Here is a 17,269-nt window from a genome sequence, read left to right as displayed (position 1 = left end):
ACCCAACCTGAGTCTCCAGGTGTCTCACCTGTGGATGGCTCTTTCCTATGCTGGTAGCATCCACTTTTAAGAGGTAAAACTGCAAGGATTACAGGGAAACTGTGAGAAAAGAGAAGCTCCCCAAAACATGAAACAAAAGAAAAATTCTGCGCTCATAGGAAAGCCATTTATCAATTAACCAAAAACAAATGTGGTACCTCAAGGCGAACAGTGGAGACCTACTTTAAAGGAAGGGATATCGTATATAAAGAAGCCCCTCCTAGTGATGGTGTTTCAAGTATAGATAGAGTCCTCCAGCAGTTCGATAGATCAGTATATTATTTATTTTTTAAATACAAACAGGTCAACTTAATGGCAACGCGTTTCAGTGCACGGTGGCACCTTCATATATCAAAAGATAATTTACCTAGTACATTCCTATGGATCTAAGCATGGATCACTTCTGAGCGTCTTCCTGTCAATCCCAAGGAAGGGGGTGGTCCAGCAATGACGTTGTGGGCGCGTCTCTACTAACCCTGTGGGTCATGCAAATGGAATATATGCATATTTTAAATATATAAATTTCTTGGGTAGGTTTTTATCATGTATTTGATGTGAATATATGAGCACATTTACTTTGCAGTTTTTAATCGTTTTTTTCTTTATATTTATTTGTTTACATATGCACTTTATTCACTTAGAAGATATTATCCAGTTATGTACCCAGTCTAGCAAATAGGTGTACTGAAAACCTTCTCCTGTATGTATAAAGAACATTGTTCATTTTGATAAAGTTTGATTAAGCTCGCTCCCCAATTTTGGGGCGCGCTCGTGCTGAACGGTATTAGCTATGGATCCCTTGGAGCACTGACGCACGTTCCACCCAATTGAATCATCATTAGAGATGAGCGAGCACCAAAATACTCGAGTGCTCGTTACTCGAGTCGAACTTTCAGTGATGCTCGAGAGTTCGTTTCGAGTAATGAACCCCATTGAAGTCAATGGGCGACTCGAGCATTTTTGTATATCGCCGATGCTCGCTAAGGTTTTCATTTGTGAAAATCTGAGAAATTCAAAAAAGTGATGGGAACGACACAGAAACGGATAGGGCAGACGAGGAGCTACATGTTGGGCTGCATTTCAGGTTCCCAGGTCCCACTATTAAGCCACAATAGCGGGAAGAGTGAGACCCCCCCCCCCCCCCGCACTGTCAGCATAAAGATCGTTCTCCTCTGCCACAGCTGTAACAGCTGTGGCAGGGAAGAACGATGTTAGCCCATTGAATTCAATGGAGCCGGCAATACAGCCGGCTCCATTGAAAGCAATGGGCTGCCGGCAATCTCAGGATGAATTTTCGGGAAGGGCTTAAAAATATAAGCCCTTACCTGAAAATCATCCTAAAATGTGTAAAAATAAAAAAATATATATATACTCACCCGGTCCCGGCAGATGGAGTTTAGCCCCGGCCGGCGGCAGTTCTCCTGAACTGCTCTGAGTAGTATTCAGCAGCCGGGGATTTAAAATCCCCGCCTGCTGAATGAGCTGCCTCTGATTGGTCACAGCCTGACCAATCAGAGGCAGCTCTCACTCACACCCATTCATGAATTCATGAATGGGTGAGTGAGTGCTGCCTCTGATTGGCTCAGCGCAGGGACCAATCAGGGGCAGCTCTCAGCTGTCATTCAGCTGAATTGATGAATGGGTGTGAGTGAGAGCTGCCTCTGATTGGTCAGGCTGTGACCAATCAGAGGCAGCTCATTCAGCAGGCGGGGATTTTAAATCCCCGGCTGCTGAATACTACTCAGAGCAGTTCAGGAGAACTGCTGCCGGCCGCGGCTGAACTCCGTCTGCCGGGACCGGGTGAGTATATATATATTTTTTATTTTTACACATTTTAGGATGATTTTCAGGTAAGGGCTTATATTTTTAAGCCCTTCCCGAAAATTCATCCTGAGATTGCCGGCAGCCCATTGCTATCAATGGAGCCGGCTGTATTGAATTCAATGGTCAGTGCTTGTTTAATCGAGATGAGTACCGCGTGGTGCTCGCCTCGAGTAACGAGCATCTCGAGCACCCTAATACTCGAACGAGCATTAAGCTCGGACGAGTATGCTCGCTCATCTCTAATCATCATTAAAAAATGACACGGCTACGAGATGATGACGCTTATGTGACGTCACCGTGAGACCGCCTCCCCCATTCAGTGGGAATGCCTGATGTGTGTTCCATTTGCATGACCCACAGGGATAGTAGGAGCACACCCACATGATGGGCTCTGATAATAGACAAAACAAACATTTGCAGTAGCTAATTTACTTATAAAGTTTCTACTGCCCATCATTTTAATGTGATCCGCCAGAGCCCAAGAAGTTTTACGTGAACTCTACCTATCTGCTTTGTGGTCTGCTATGTTCATGTGCAAGATTTTACAAGTTTTCATACCGGCAGCAATGCATTGTGTTTGTACCTGTTTATCCTGCATTATGGACTATCGCAATAAAGTTTTTGGTAGATTTTCCATCTCCATACCTCATGGAAAGGGGTTTTAGCGCGGTCATCAATTTTTTTTACGAAAAAAAAAATTGATTGCAAATATCTGGATGTGGAGATTTGAGACTATACCTCACTATAATTTAAAGCCAAATGTTGAACAATTGCTATCAGAGCAAAAGGCTCATCCCTACCATTAACAGCATTATTTGTGTGCTCATTTTATGTAAGAATTTTACTAGGTTCTGATTTGTTTCATCTGAAATCCAAATATTAACTTGCATTTTATGTTTTTTCAATAAAGATCTGAATAAAAATTGTACCTGCTTTTTTCTTTTTACGATTGTCCACTTTACAAAAAAAAACTATCTAAGTAAGCAGCCATGTGTCAGCTGTGAAAAAACAATTGACGTTAATAAGTTAAGGTAAATTCAACATTAGGCAGGCAGGGGGTCTATGGAAGACCGAAAAAATTGGTAAGTGGTATACGGGTCAAAAAAGTTTGGGAAGCTCTGCATTAAATGGTACCTCACCCCAGAGAGTCTTGCTAAGAGCACATCTTCTCACTCTAATCTAGGTTTTCAAATTTGTGGGAATGTTGGGACATTTGCACACATACTATGGTTTTGCCCAAACGCTCAATGTCATTGGAAGAGAACCAAACATCTTTTAACCTTTAAACTCAGTACCAGGATTCAACTCTCCCCTGGTCTGCCCATTTAAAGGTAATCTAATAGGGATAACCAGACCATCACAGCAGGTAGTGGCACATGTGTTATCTGCAGCCAAATGGTCTATTGTTGTAAGCTGAAGGTTTTCATCAATTCCTTTTCCTAAGCCATTATCCAAACACAGGGAGATTCAGTGCTTCGAGAGGCTGGTTAGTATTATTGAAAATAACTTACCAAGGTTCAAGGCCATGTGATCAATTTAGAACTCCAATTGTTTTTAATGCCTTTATAATACTCTGGTTACATAGTCAGTGATTCTTTTCTTTTGGGTGATGCTTTCAAAATAGTTTCTGCTAAAATTGAGAATTTATCATCTCAGTTTATCCTAATAATGGATTCTTTATTATTTCAAGAAGACATTATGTTCTGCTTGTTTTTATCATCTCCTCTTTGTCTATAGGTTTCTATTTCTTTGGCTATCCCTCTCACTTGGGGATTTCAATATTTTATGCTTTACTTTCATTGTATGGTTAAAAGATTCTGCAAAGTCTATTCTCCGGAGTTGTGGGGCCATGTTTCAATTTTCTTGAAAACCAATAAAGAATTAGAAAAATTGTGCTGGGATTACTCCCTGCTGGAGAGGGTGAATGAAAAGAGGATTTATAGACCTTTTCAATTCCAAATTGATTATAGAGAGCCTTCCTCCCCAGGGTATCCACAAACCTTTCTGAAATAAAGGCTACACAGCCTTTTATTTTCTCAAAAAACCAATGCGTCTTATATTGCAATGCCACAACCATTTCTTTTTTATAGCGCAGGGCTAGGAGAGGATGTTGGACTGGATTGGATTGGCAGAAGAGCAGAGTGTGTCATGTCGTATGCACTATACATTCTAGACACAGGCTGTCTATGCTGGCAGTTAAAGCAAAAGTCTGGACCTCAGTGTAGCTCAGGGAAAGGCCATATGACTGGGGAAGTATGCAAACAGGGGCCTAGCCTAGTTCAGCAGGGATGTGGGCCTGAAAAGGTTCAAATGTTTGAACCATAAAAGGGATAATATGGGGTGGGTAGTGTAGGATGAGGATGTTTTTATTCACCTAATTAGCTGGAAGATAGTCCTGCAAGGCTTGTTATATGACTGTGGGGAGGAGTCTGAAGGTCATCAGTTAGTAGGGCAACATTTTGCCAGCATGTTATTCTGCTGTCCAGGATAGAGGCAGTTAGAGCACAGAAGAAGTGTGATAAGAAATAGCTCACGGCTCCTAATAATTAAGAATTAAGTATAGGTGAGCAGCTCAGGGAAGCAACACATTACACAGGCAGGTAATGAGAAAGTTCCTCTTTTTTATTACATGCACCTTATTTTTATAGAGATTTAGAAACAGAATATATGATGTTTCTGACATGCGCAGTAATTATCTCTGCAATGTATAAAAATATATGTTTTTGCACAGAAAATAATATTGTTCATTATCTTCTTGGCAGCTGGTCACAGGTGTTTTCGTTACAGCTCATAATGGGTCCTATTTTACACTAGAAGAGTCCAGCCACTTCTACATTCATGTAAGACTGCAGGTGAGTTTCTCTCTTTGGCTTTCAGATTCTTTCTCTAACATTAGCTACACCAAACCATAACCTGTAAGTTACAGATCAGGTCTATGGACTTTGACATACATTTCAGAGCAATGCTATAATCTACTGTAATCACAATAAAAATGAATTTGTCTGATTGATTTATAAATGGATATGGAAAATGCTAGATAGATATAAGATATGAGACAGAAATGGCTTTTACCCACTAGTGTTCTTTTTTTTCCGCTGCAATTTCGCTGTTTTTTTCCCCAAATATCAATGGGACTTTCTAATGTTAAAATCGCATCACACAAAAATCGCAGCAATGTAAACTTGTGATTTTTGTGCGATGCGATTTTAACATCAGAAAGTCCCACTGACATTTGAAAAAAAAAAAACGCAACAAAATCACAGTGAAAAAAAAACGATAGTGGGTAAAAGCCCTAAAGAGAGTTGTATTTTCTGCATACTCTTTGGAGAGCATTTTCTTTTTCTGGATTCTTTCTGTCTGCTCCTCTATTAGCAACCTTTGCCTCTTCTCCAAGTAGACACAAGTTAGCCCTTTATTTTTCTAACTGTGCATCATATTTCTTATTTGCTGCTTGACAAGCTTCCTCAAGGAATTTTGCATAAGCCCTTTGTGAACTCTAAGCAAACATTTCCTATCTGTCTCACTTCGAACCTCAGGGTCTGCACTGACTGTACTTTCTGTTTTGCTAGAAGCAGTCTTCCTTTCCCTCTCTACCACTAAAGGCATATCTGTGCTAAATATGCCATGGGCATTGGCTGAACTCTCCTTAGCCACCTGTTTACACCCTGACTTAATTTGAGGAACATTTCTACATACTCTAGGCAGAGAAAACATCCCACAATCCCCCACACATGACCTTTCAGGGTTACCGAAAATTTCAGTGTGCCATGCTGCACAGATTCCCAGCAAGGCTCTTTTCAGTAGTCTCCCACTACCACCGCCATCTTTACTACACAGTCAAATATGAACAAATATAAAACAAGTCCATCAACTTGCCTTGCAGATGTTCTCCTCAGTCTGGACCTTTCTTGCCTTCAAGGCAACTGCAGCTTCAGCATTCCGATCCTTAAACCTCTGTCTGCAGCTTTCGTCGCTCCCACAGAAAACAAAGTTTTTTGGCCTCCTGCCCCTTTAATCTGCTGTCTGCAGCTTTTATTGCTCCACAGCAACTGTACATTCAATCTCCTAGCTCCTAATATGCAGCTTGTACTTTGAAGCTTTGTACACCCCTCCATATGCCAGCATATCCATCATATGTGGCAAGGGGGTTTCTCACCTGGGATCTCTCACTTGTAGATTGCCGGCCTCTCTGTCTGGGTAGTAGGCACCACATGTGTAAACAGGCTAAGGAGACTTGGAATTTTTTAAAAATCTGGCACTGCTACTTTTTATTGCACATAGCAACCAATGTGTACAGCATACACAGCATGCAAAAGTCCAGAGTTCACAAACCCACAGGGCCCCTCTCACTAACCCCCCACCTGGGGCGTCTAGCGGGCATCCTCCTCTTTCAGACAGGGTGACAGGTTCCAGACAGGTCCACACGGGACCTCAGGCTTTGAGCTCCTTCATACCGTCTGTCATTGGTCCACATGGGAACCTCAGGCTAACAGCCTTTCAGCTTTGCTAAGCTATGTCTTCTCCCCTGAGTCTGGCAGGAACTGGCACTTTTGTATTACTTCCTGTAACACTCACAGCAACCAGAATGCCTTATTAGCACCCTCTGCAGACCATTCTTATACTGCAGTCCCACACTGGATACAACCCCTTGGGAGCAGTGCCATCTAAGGAGCCCCAACAGGAACCGTCCGGGCTGTCGGAGGGTCATCAGCTCACTTCCCCTGCCCCCATGGTGGGCCACAAGGTGGAAGGTAGAGAGTGTTACTGGGTTCCTCCTTCCCACAACTGTGCTGCCGGAAGTCAGACCCCGAAAGTTGGGCCTCTGCGGTAGCCAGAATGGAGAGGTCCCAATCAGTGCCAGAAGAGTGCATGGCCACATGGGATGGTAGAGGGGGGAGATCAGGACACAGGGCGTCTGCATCTGAGGCCTCAAAAAAAGTTATGCAGTCATCATCCAGTCAGAGAGAGCACAGCAGGCATGGAGAGTTCAGCTGCAGACCTGGAGTCATGTTTTCTGCTTCATCAAATGAATGGATGTTGTCGTGTAAGGCAAGAAACATCTGAGAGCAAGCACTCTGCAACCATTGCTGAAAGACACAAGCTGGTGGAGGCAGCATTATGCTCTGGGGAATCTTTTTAAGGCATTCTAAGGCCCACTCATCCACGTGGAAGGCACTCTGAACCAATTTATTTATGAATCCATCCTTGCAGATCACATACACCCTGTTCGTTTTCCTTGGAGCAGATGGGATCTTCCAACAAGACCATGCAACATATTACACAGTCATTGGAAAAGCACAATCAAGACTTTAAAGTACTTTACTGGCCCCCTAATTTTCCAAACTTGAACCCAATTGAGCATCTGTGGGGCCATCTCGATCGTCGTGTTCACTCTATGCATGCTCTCATATGCACATGTCTAGCTGCTGTCCGCAAGGCATATGGCGGTTACTCTGAATATTAGCTGGTGATCATGATAATGTGACTCGACTCTGTATATAGATTTATATTTTTATATTGTTGATATTAGGTTGTTAAAAAGGCTGCTTTGGCCATTTGATCCAAGTCATGTAGTCTGTATTTATTTGGGGGGGGGGGGGAGCAGAAATTCAGTAATTAGCGCCGGTGTCCAGTCAGCCGTTCGCAAGTCCTGCTACATTTTTAGATATTGCAGGGAATGTATACAGCCTGATATGAGGAGTGATAATATCCAACTGCCAGTGGAGAAGATGTATCAGTTTATAAAAGTGTTTGTCTTCACAAGTCAGACTCGTTAACATTGCATGCAAGATGATCAATTTTAGCTCAGTTTTTCAGGTGGCTGCTTCAAAGAATTATTCTCTATTTGGGTTAGTAGAGGTTACCTGCAAATGCCATATTTCATGGCTTAGAAGTCTGCGCTTGATGACATTATGTGGTAAATGATTTTATTCAGTGCAATACCACATCATAAATGGAATATATCTCGTTTAATTCGGATTTCTTTATATACTGTAGACAGTAACTTAAATTCTCCACTTAGTTATTACTGCTCTGTGGGAAAACTTATCTCAAAACCAGATGCTGTTCACCTTCTCTAAATGGCTTTTCATGAATAATCATGATCTATAAGCCCTGAGCTGAATCTTTTTAGTTCCCTTAGATAATAGTCTAAAATTAGATAAAATTAGAATGTGTTAAAAATCATTTAAAAAATCTTCATATTGTGACGAATGTTAGTAATAATATACTAATATAACACGTACATATTGACTGATCGACCTGATATATACAGTATAAAGATATGCACATTTGCATGAAAGTAAGAAGCCAATGTAAGTTGTATGGAACTATTTAATATACTGCCTGCTTCAAGTACTGTAACAGAATGTAAAATGGAAAGTAGAAAGCTTATTAGTGTACGTATGAAAAAGCTGTTGATATCATTATGCATAGGCAATTATACAGGATATATCTGGAGGTTCTCAGAAATGGAAATTTTGAGATAAAGAAGTGATCATGGCAGAAGATATTTTCTGGATTTCTCATCAATAATTCCATTGAATAACACTACATACAGCTTCTCTCTAGGCTGAAATGGCTGCTCATTTAGAACAAAAGATTGTATTTGCCAAACAGGAACGGCAGGTGGATGTTTAGTCAGGCTGGGAGCCCCGTGGAGTATCAGGCTCAATAAAAATAAAATAAGTTTTGTTATTTGTATAGCACCCATAGTACTGAAGAAGCTAGCCCAATGTGAAGCTGATTTGGAGGCTGTCACTTGCACATGTTGTATATAGATGGATGGTAAGCTTAGAATCCGCCTCTTTGAAGTAAGCTGGTTATCATTCCAAATACAATGAACTGAAAATAGCTGGGCTATCTTTCCCACACTAAACATTCTTTACAATTGTTTTTTCTTTACCATGCTGCATACATCAATTGTAGATGGTCCCGTGGGTTGTCTTAATAAAAAGATTGTGCTAGAACACTGTTCTGCACTTTCTACTGTTATGGGTTTGTTTAATTTCTAAATAGTTTCAAAAAAATTGTAGTAACAAATTAATTCATTCTCTTGTGGTTCTTCTCTTACGATTTGACCATCTGGTATCATTTATTTCACTTGGCATGTGTGTTTATTTATAACAGTACTGATTTATGTCTTAATACCAAACGTAACATCAAATTCTGCCTTCCCACCACTTTTAACATTTAGCTAACCGAAAACAGAAAGTAAACCGAGACCGCCTGCTTCTAAATTATTTTAGAAACTTCTGTGCTATAAGGGCTCCTACCAATTAGCGTTTTTATAACGCTGCATTAAGGCTGGGTTCACACGGGGCGGATTTGCTGCAGTTTTGCCGCAGAAGAACTGCTTCTGCGGCAAAACCGCTTCAAAGGTTAATTTTGGCTTGCAGATTTTCTTGCGGAAAAATCCGCAAGCGGGTTTTTCTGCAGCACTTTTTTACTTTTTGCCGCGTATTTTGGTGCGGAGGTCTATGGACAAAAAAGCGCTGCGGAAAAGACCGCTGCTTTGAAAACCAAGCCGCAGTTGCATTTCCGCACTGCGGCCGTGTGGAAAAAATCCGCCCTGTAAGAACAGCTTTTTGCCAAAACTCATTTGTGCTGCATTGCACTGCAAACGCAGTGGTTTTGCTGCAGTACGGATATGCAACAGCAAACCGCGGAAAAACCGCTGCAAATCCGCCCTGTGTGAATCCAGCCTGAGGCCTCATGTCCACGGGGAAAATCAGGCCCGCTACGGATTCTACATGGAGAATCCGTAGCGGGTCCCTCCTGCCCCGCGGACATGAGTGCTTAAAATAGGAATTTAAAAGAATTAACTCACCCGCAGTGGACCTGGAAGGTCTTCTCTTCCTCACGGCCGGATCTTCTTTTTCGGCTGGCGGATGAACTCAGCACGCCGGTGGCACGTCGGCGGCGTGCCGCGCGCATGCGCCAGGCACATCCGCCGAGCCGAAGCAAGAAAGATCCGGCCGTGAGGAAGAGAAGACCCTCCCGGCCCGCTGCGGGTGAGTTAATTCTTATTTTAGGTCTCCCGCGGATCTGGACGGCTTCCATAAGCTTCAATAGAAGCCTGCGGGAGCCGTCCCCGCGGGAGACCCGCACGAAAATGGAGCATGGTCCAGATTTTTTCATGCTCCTTTTTTTTTTTAAATCACTTTTATTGACCATCCGCGGGTATTTATCTACCCGCGGGTGGTCAATGTATCCCTATGGGGTGCGGATCCGCGTGCGGATTTTAATTCTTCTTTTGCCCGTGGACATGAGGCCTAACACTGCATTTTTTAACGCAAATGTCATTGGGACTAATCTTAAAAACGCATTGCACAAAAAAATCGCAAAGCCCAAACTTGTCCCATTGGCAATCACATTAAAAAACACAGTGTTAATGCAGCTTTAAAAAAACGAGTGGGTAGGAGCCCTAAGGCTGCTAGTACACCAGTGTTTTCTGATAAATGCAGGCAGAGCTACATTGACCCGGCTGACACCTGGACTCATCAATTTGATCACTATGACGAGTCCAGATGCCGTCCATAATCAGCATTTTTCTGCCTGTGTTTTGCGGGGGGAGAAAAGCTGCTCTGTAACAGTTGGGTGCCTTCACACAGTTTGTATATGCTGTTGAGTTTCCTGCAGAAAGTCCACAGAATTTATAATACAAGCTATGTGGATGAAATTTTACGAATCTTGTCCACATAGAGTAGAAAAAATCTTTTTGGAATCCACAGCTCATGAAATACACTGCAGATACTAAATCCGCAGCATCTCAATTTTATGCTGTACATTTTGACAGTAGATTTCAACTTTTGTAATGCAGAGGTTGAAATTTGTGGCAAATCTGCACTAAAATGTGCGACCAAATCCAAACTATTTGGGTACAGATTTGGTCACTGCGGATTAGCTGTGTATTTGCTGCTGATTTTATGCTGCGGAAAGCTGTAAATGTTGCAAGATTTGCACAGTGAAAATTCAGCAGTGTTTACAGTACAAGCCATGGGGAAGAGAATTCAAAAATATTCCTCCTTTTGTATATTCACAGTTTCTTGGTCCCTTTTTAGGCCTTCCATAACTCCGTGGACACTTCCAACAGTTCTCAATGGTATGTACACACAATCGTTTATTGGTTCCACTCTGTGAGCAGCACAGCAGGCCTAATAACTGGAGCTTCTATAGCTACAACAGACTGATGGGGCACTTTCTGCTTTGACCAGGAGGTTCGAGAGTTTCTCTCAGCTTATGTTTACAGGATGCACCCAACCTCTTCATACAGTCTTCCAGCATTTCTCTCATGACTCAGGCAAACCCAACCTTGAACCAGCCTCATGTACTTCACCACCGCCAACACAACAACAACTGTGCTACACTATACCTTTTATATCTAAATAGGTACCACCCTGTATGGCAAGATGTGCCCTACTATTCATAAGGCCCAATGCTGTATACTAGCATAAGGCCCAATGTTGTACACCTTCAATATGGCTACTGTGATTGGGATTGAAGCGACCTACACAATGTCTACTGGAGCCACAATTGAAATTCACATTATCCTAGTTGCACAGTTATACCCAATCATCATCATACATTGTACAATAACATTATAACATTTTCTCTAATAAACCTCAAGATTTGGACGGAAAGGGGGAAACTCATATTAGAATGCTGATTTGTGCTGTTTGTATTCCATAAGTGTTCCATGATTGTATACATAATGCAGAATCGGAACTGGACTGGGTTGAGTGGTCATTGTTTATTTTAAAAAATCCTGCAATTCTTAATTCTTCATTTGATTTAACCTGTTGAGTTCTATTTCCATGTTTCTTATTGAGTCTGACAGTCATTGAAGTGTGCCAGAACTGTCAAATCAGTAATGATTGGGTATATATAAAATATTGGTTCTGAAATGCTCAACAGTTGTGTATGATTTTAGAATCTTTACTTAAGGGGTATTCCCATCTCAGGAATTCTAATTCAATGTGTTATAAATCTCAAAATAGGGCTGACTGCGCACAACCGGATTTGCATTGCAGAATCAGTGGCGAGTGTCCGCCTCTGGATTCCATTGCAAATACCTTCCATAGCATGCTATGGAAAAGCGTTTTTCCTGTACATGAGCGGAAATTAATTGTGATTTTCCGCTTGTGGAGGAAAAATTGCAGCATGCTCTATTTTAGTGCAGATTCCACATGGACAGCTTCGATTGAACTTAATGGAAGCTGTCTGACCCGCGGCCCTTCTGCAATGACATTGCAGAAAAGTCGCGGGTACTTGCGTCATCACCTAGAGATGGCGCGAGAAAAGCAGGGGTTTTAAAAAATATATACTGGAGTTCTTCAGCTTATTCATGAACACTGGATCAAATATTTAATCATGTGCATCTAGCAGAATGGTGGAGACAGCAAACATTTCATGTAAAGAACTTTGTAAAGTCTTGCCCTAACTTAACTCTAAAAAGTAAAGATAGAGCCCAACTGACACTTCCAGTGTATTTATGAGTAAATTCTAGCCAAGATTGATATAACACATGGCCCTTTTCCAATTTGAAAAACCTTAGCTGAATTCAATATAGCAGAGTTCAAAATGGCTACCAAAAATGTATCTTCCACCTAAAAATGCAGTCTCCCAATTAATACTTTCACACATTCAAAGTCAATTTTCTCATTATTACACCAGTTAACTGGATGTGTCCAGACTTTTGCCTCATCCTGTACAAAGAATAATATTTATTTCTTGAAACTGGAATAAGTCCTATAAATATCTGATTTATCAAAACAGGTAATCTATAATTCTACTAGCTCTTAAAAATAAAGATTTGATTTCTATATAAGCACATGAGAAAGCAATTATAACTTGATACATTTTGAGGACTTCTATAGACATAAGTTCAAGAAATGGAGAAATAATGTATTTGGAAGGGAAATATGAAATGTTATATACTCAAGCAGAACAATTGCTAAGATCACCTCATAACCTCCATTGTTAAATAAATAACACATATGCCAAAGGAAGATTAATAACAGATAGCAAAAACATAAAATTGGCCATTTAGAATATTTTTTGTGAGCCTCAACCATTGTGTTACTGTCTAGGAGAATAATGGAACAAGTTTAATGCTTATAGAAAAAATAGAAGCTTTTCCTTATTGCTCAGTACAGAAAAGCTTTACCTTTGTTTAATGATTCTCTAATGAAAGCTGTAAAAAGCTCTTTATAGCTTTCCGCTAATGAAACAATAAATTTACAGCTCATCTATGAATACAGTTTCCCACTTTTTACATTTATGAGCATTTTCGGTGTTTCAGAACAGAACAATTTTGCACATATCCCCAATTCCTGATAGATAAATCTGCAATCTCTTAAATAATGAATTAAATATAACCAAAATGTTTTGAAGACTTGTCTTGATTCCTTCATGCTATTATATACAGAGCCAAAATGTAACTTTCAGCAATTCCAGAGATGGTGCCGATTGATGGAGTATTCGAATGACCGGGAGATCCAGCCAATCAACATGGTCATATCACTGGTAAACCTCCTGTGAATCACCGCATTATAGTGAGACAAGTAATGCCAATCCATAGGCTCTGTATTACTGAAGTGCATGTAGCAAGTATAGCATGATGGACGGCTTCCATTAAATACAATGGAAGCCGGCCGCCCTTTTTTTCCACGACAATTGGAGCATGCCGCAGCTTCTTTCATGCTGTGGAATTCCATGGTAGAAATTGAGCTATTAGGTTCAATTGAACCTAATAGCTGCGGCATAACGCCACGAATTTCCGCCGCGTGAAACGCAACAGAATCGGGCCGTGGGCACTAGCCCTTAAGGACTCCAGTTTCTCATGATACAAAAACTATGTATTCAAGCATCATCCAGTTAAAAACATATATGTTAAATGAATAGTATGGTAATCCGACACTGGTGATGGATAGCATCTATCAGAGGCTTTTGACAGATTATATGTTTTTTCATCCTGTACTACAGCTCTTGAAATGTGTTGAGGTAAGCTAGGGTCACATCTTTGCTCGTATTTCCATTCCATTGTAGAAAACAATACTGAGATAATGGTAGTGCTGATCAGCCATATGAAATCCAACGTGCCTGATCTCTATTTTCACTATCATAAGTCATGGGAGAGAGTCAGAAGGGCCCTCATACATATTAGACAGCTGGCCGATCCCTCTGAAATCTGCATGTTTAGCTACTGTACAGTTTGCCCAATGTACCATATTTTTTGCACTTTTTTCTCCTTTAGGCCTCGGTCAGATGGGCGTTTTTTCGCTCGATTTACACATGCGATCTGCGCATAAATAGAACCATTGCTTCGCAATGGCATTGGACTCATGGCCGCTTTTTATGTGGATGTCCGATAAATTATAGGACACGAGGAATTGCAGATTGCAGATCGCGCCTATCTGCGACCTGCGATTCCTTGTGTTCTATTATATGCGCTCAATGGGGCCGGCGGCAGCAGCACCGACCCCATTGAGAACATATACTACAAAGATCATTCTCCTCTGCCACAGCTGTAGCAGCTGTGGCAGAGAAGAACGATGTTCGCCCATTGAATTCAATGGAGCCGGCAATACAGCCGGCTCCATTGAAAGCAATGGGCTGCCGGCGAGCGCGGGATGAATTTTCGGGAAGGGCTTAAAAATATAAGCCCTTCCCTGAAAATCATCCTGAAATGTTTAAAAATAAAAAAAATATATATAGACTCACCTTGTCCGTTCTTCTCTGCCATAGCTGTTACAGCTGTGGCAGAGGAGAATGATCTTTGTAGCATATGTTCTCAATGGGGTCGGCGCTGCTGCTGCCGGCCCCATTGAGCGCATATATTAAAACACAGGGAATCACAGATCGCAGATTGGCGCGATCTGCGATTCCTCGTGTCTTTTTGCTGTGACAATAAACGCGGCTAAGTGCAGATTTTTCCGGCGCTTTTTCGGCCCCGGTCACGCGATTTGCGGATGCGCATCTGTCATGCGATCCGCAAATCGTGGCAAAAAACGGTCGTCTGATCGAGGCCTTAAAGCGAGGGAAATGTTGCTGTGTCATATAGAGCAAATGTTCCGAAATTCGTTGCAATCGTCATTTTTTTGCGCGATTACAAGTTTAATACGGGACCACGATTTAGTTAGTGCGATCGGCGTGTTAAAATTTTGGTCGCATGAACAAATGTGCAACCAGTCAGCAGTTTTCTCTCCATTCCACTGCCTCCCATACGTACCACTGAATGGTGGTGAGCACCGGCGGGAACTGCTGTTGCTTCCCCGCCTCCACCAAACGTCTTCTCTTCCTCCTGCCGCACACAAGCGCCACTGTGACACAGGGCTCTGGTTTTTCAGACCTCTGCTGCTTCTTCTGCTCCGTCACCCGTTACTATCCCCTGCACTGTCCCTGGGTGAGTTCAAAATATTTTTTCCCTATTTTTGCCCTCTGAAGCAGGGGTGCGTCCAATCGTCCTGTGCGTCTTATAGCGCAAAAAATATGCTGTATGGTCACCTGAATCCTTTTCGCTCCTTGTGTTACTTTATTCATTGTGCAAACAATGAAAAACATTTCCTATGTTGTATGTTTTTATTACCAGCATCATTTGTAAGAAATAACTTGCTTAAGAAACCATAAAGGCAAGTATTTGAAATTTGCAGATATTATACCTCCAATTTTTTTAAAAACTGACATTTTAGCAAGTTTCAGCAGTTGGAAAACTTTAGCACGTTGAATGAAATAATTATTAATATTAGCGATAGTTGAATGGAATATATTGTTTTAAAAGTGGACATTCTTGCTCAGCTTGTTTTCATTTGTTCTCCTCCAATTAAATTAAATTAGCATAAGAAGGAACAGAGTGATCTTAAAAGCTTTCGTGAATGTCAGAGTCCATTAAAAGTATCCCCAGGATATTTTTAACGCTATAGAAGTGTACTTTCACTTGTCTACATTATCATCCTTCTAGACGACTCCTTTCAATGTTAACTTTGCTGCTCAGTAATAACACAACCACCTATTTTAAGAATTCAAAGGCTATTATGATTATTTGACATTTTGAGCTACGGTAAAAATCTGATATTTTCTTTTTATATTTCAATATTTGCAATTTGCAACAAAAAAGCATTTGAGGCAACTTATTTAAAAAAAGAGATTATCAAAACTTTTGCTTTGTAGTTAAAATAGAAAAAGTTTTCTAGCAGTTGCTTTTCATATTAGAATTTAAAAAAGAGGGCAGAGGGATGGGTGGAGCAACTGTCAGGTATATGATTATTATTTATATTCAAGCACCATTCATTCTAGAGCATGGTACATATGAGAACAGGAGTTTTACAGAATTAGGGTACATTCACATAGGGATAAGTGCGATATTGATTCAAGAAACTTGGACCGATACCGTGCTTGTAAAATTGCGATGTTCATTACAAGTACGCTGTGATTTACAAGAAAAATGCATTGCATCACTAAATAGGAAAAATTTAAAATCACACTTGCATGTACATGTGAGTGCAAAGCGAGTGTGATGCGATTTTTTTTCTTACCCATTGGAAACAATGGACGCTATTTCTGCGGACTCGCCCAAAAATAGGGCACGCTTTGATTCTTCTATTTCGTAGCATCACTGCAAGAGAAAAATCACACATGTAAGTAAATGCATTAAAGACAATGGACTCTATTTCGCATGAGAAACTTATCCATGTGAATGTTCTCTATTGAGATATATATATATATATATATATATATATATATATATATATATATATATATATATATATATATATATATAAAACAGCAGAAACAATAAACATGTACTAACGTAGAATGGTGTCAGATGGCAGTCGTGCCTGAATGAGGAAAATTTCTTTCCCTCCGCCAGCTATTCAAACTCTGTGCCATAGCTTAGACATTTGTAAAAAAGGCGGTGAGATAGGTCCTGTCTAGAGATGAGCGAACACCAAAATGCTCGGGTGTTCGTTATTCGAAACGAACTTCCCGCGATGTTCGAGGGTTCGTTTCGAATAACGAACCCCATTGAAGTCAATGGGCGACCGGAGCATTTTTGTATTTCGCCGATGCTCGCTAAGGTTTTCATGTGTGAAATATCTGGGCAATTCAAGAAAGTGATGGGAACGACAGAGCAACGGATAGGGCAGGCGAGGGGCTACATGTTGGGCTGCATCTCAAGTTCACAGGTCCCACTATTAAGCCACAATACCGGCAAGAGTGGGCCCCCCCCTCCCAACAACTTTTACTTCTGAAAAGCCCTCATTAGCATGGCATACCTTTGCTAAGCACCACACTACCTCCAACAAAGCACAATCACTGCCTGCATGACACTCCACTGACACTTCTCCTGGGTTACATGCTGCCCAACCGCCCCCCCTCCCCCCCACAGCGCACACCAAAGTGTCCC

The sequence above is a fragment of the Eleutherodactylus coqui genome, chromosome 9 (assembly GCF_035609145.1).
Source record: "Eleutherodactylus coqui strain aEleCoq1 chromosome 9, aEleCoq1.hap1, whole genome shotgun sequence".
Lineage (NCBI taxonomy): Eukaryota > Metazoa > Chordata > Amphibia > Anura > Eleutherodactylidae > Eleutherodactylus > Eleutherodactylus coqui.
Note: the sequence above shows the minus strand (reverse complement) of the source record.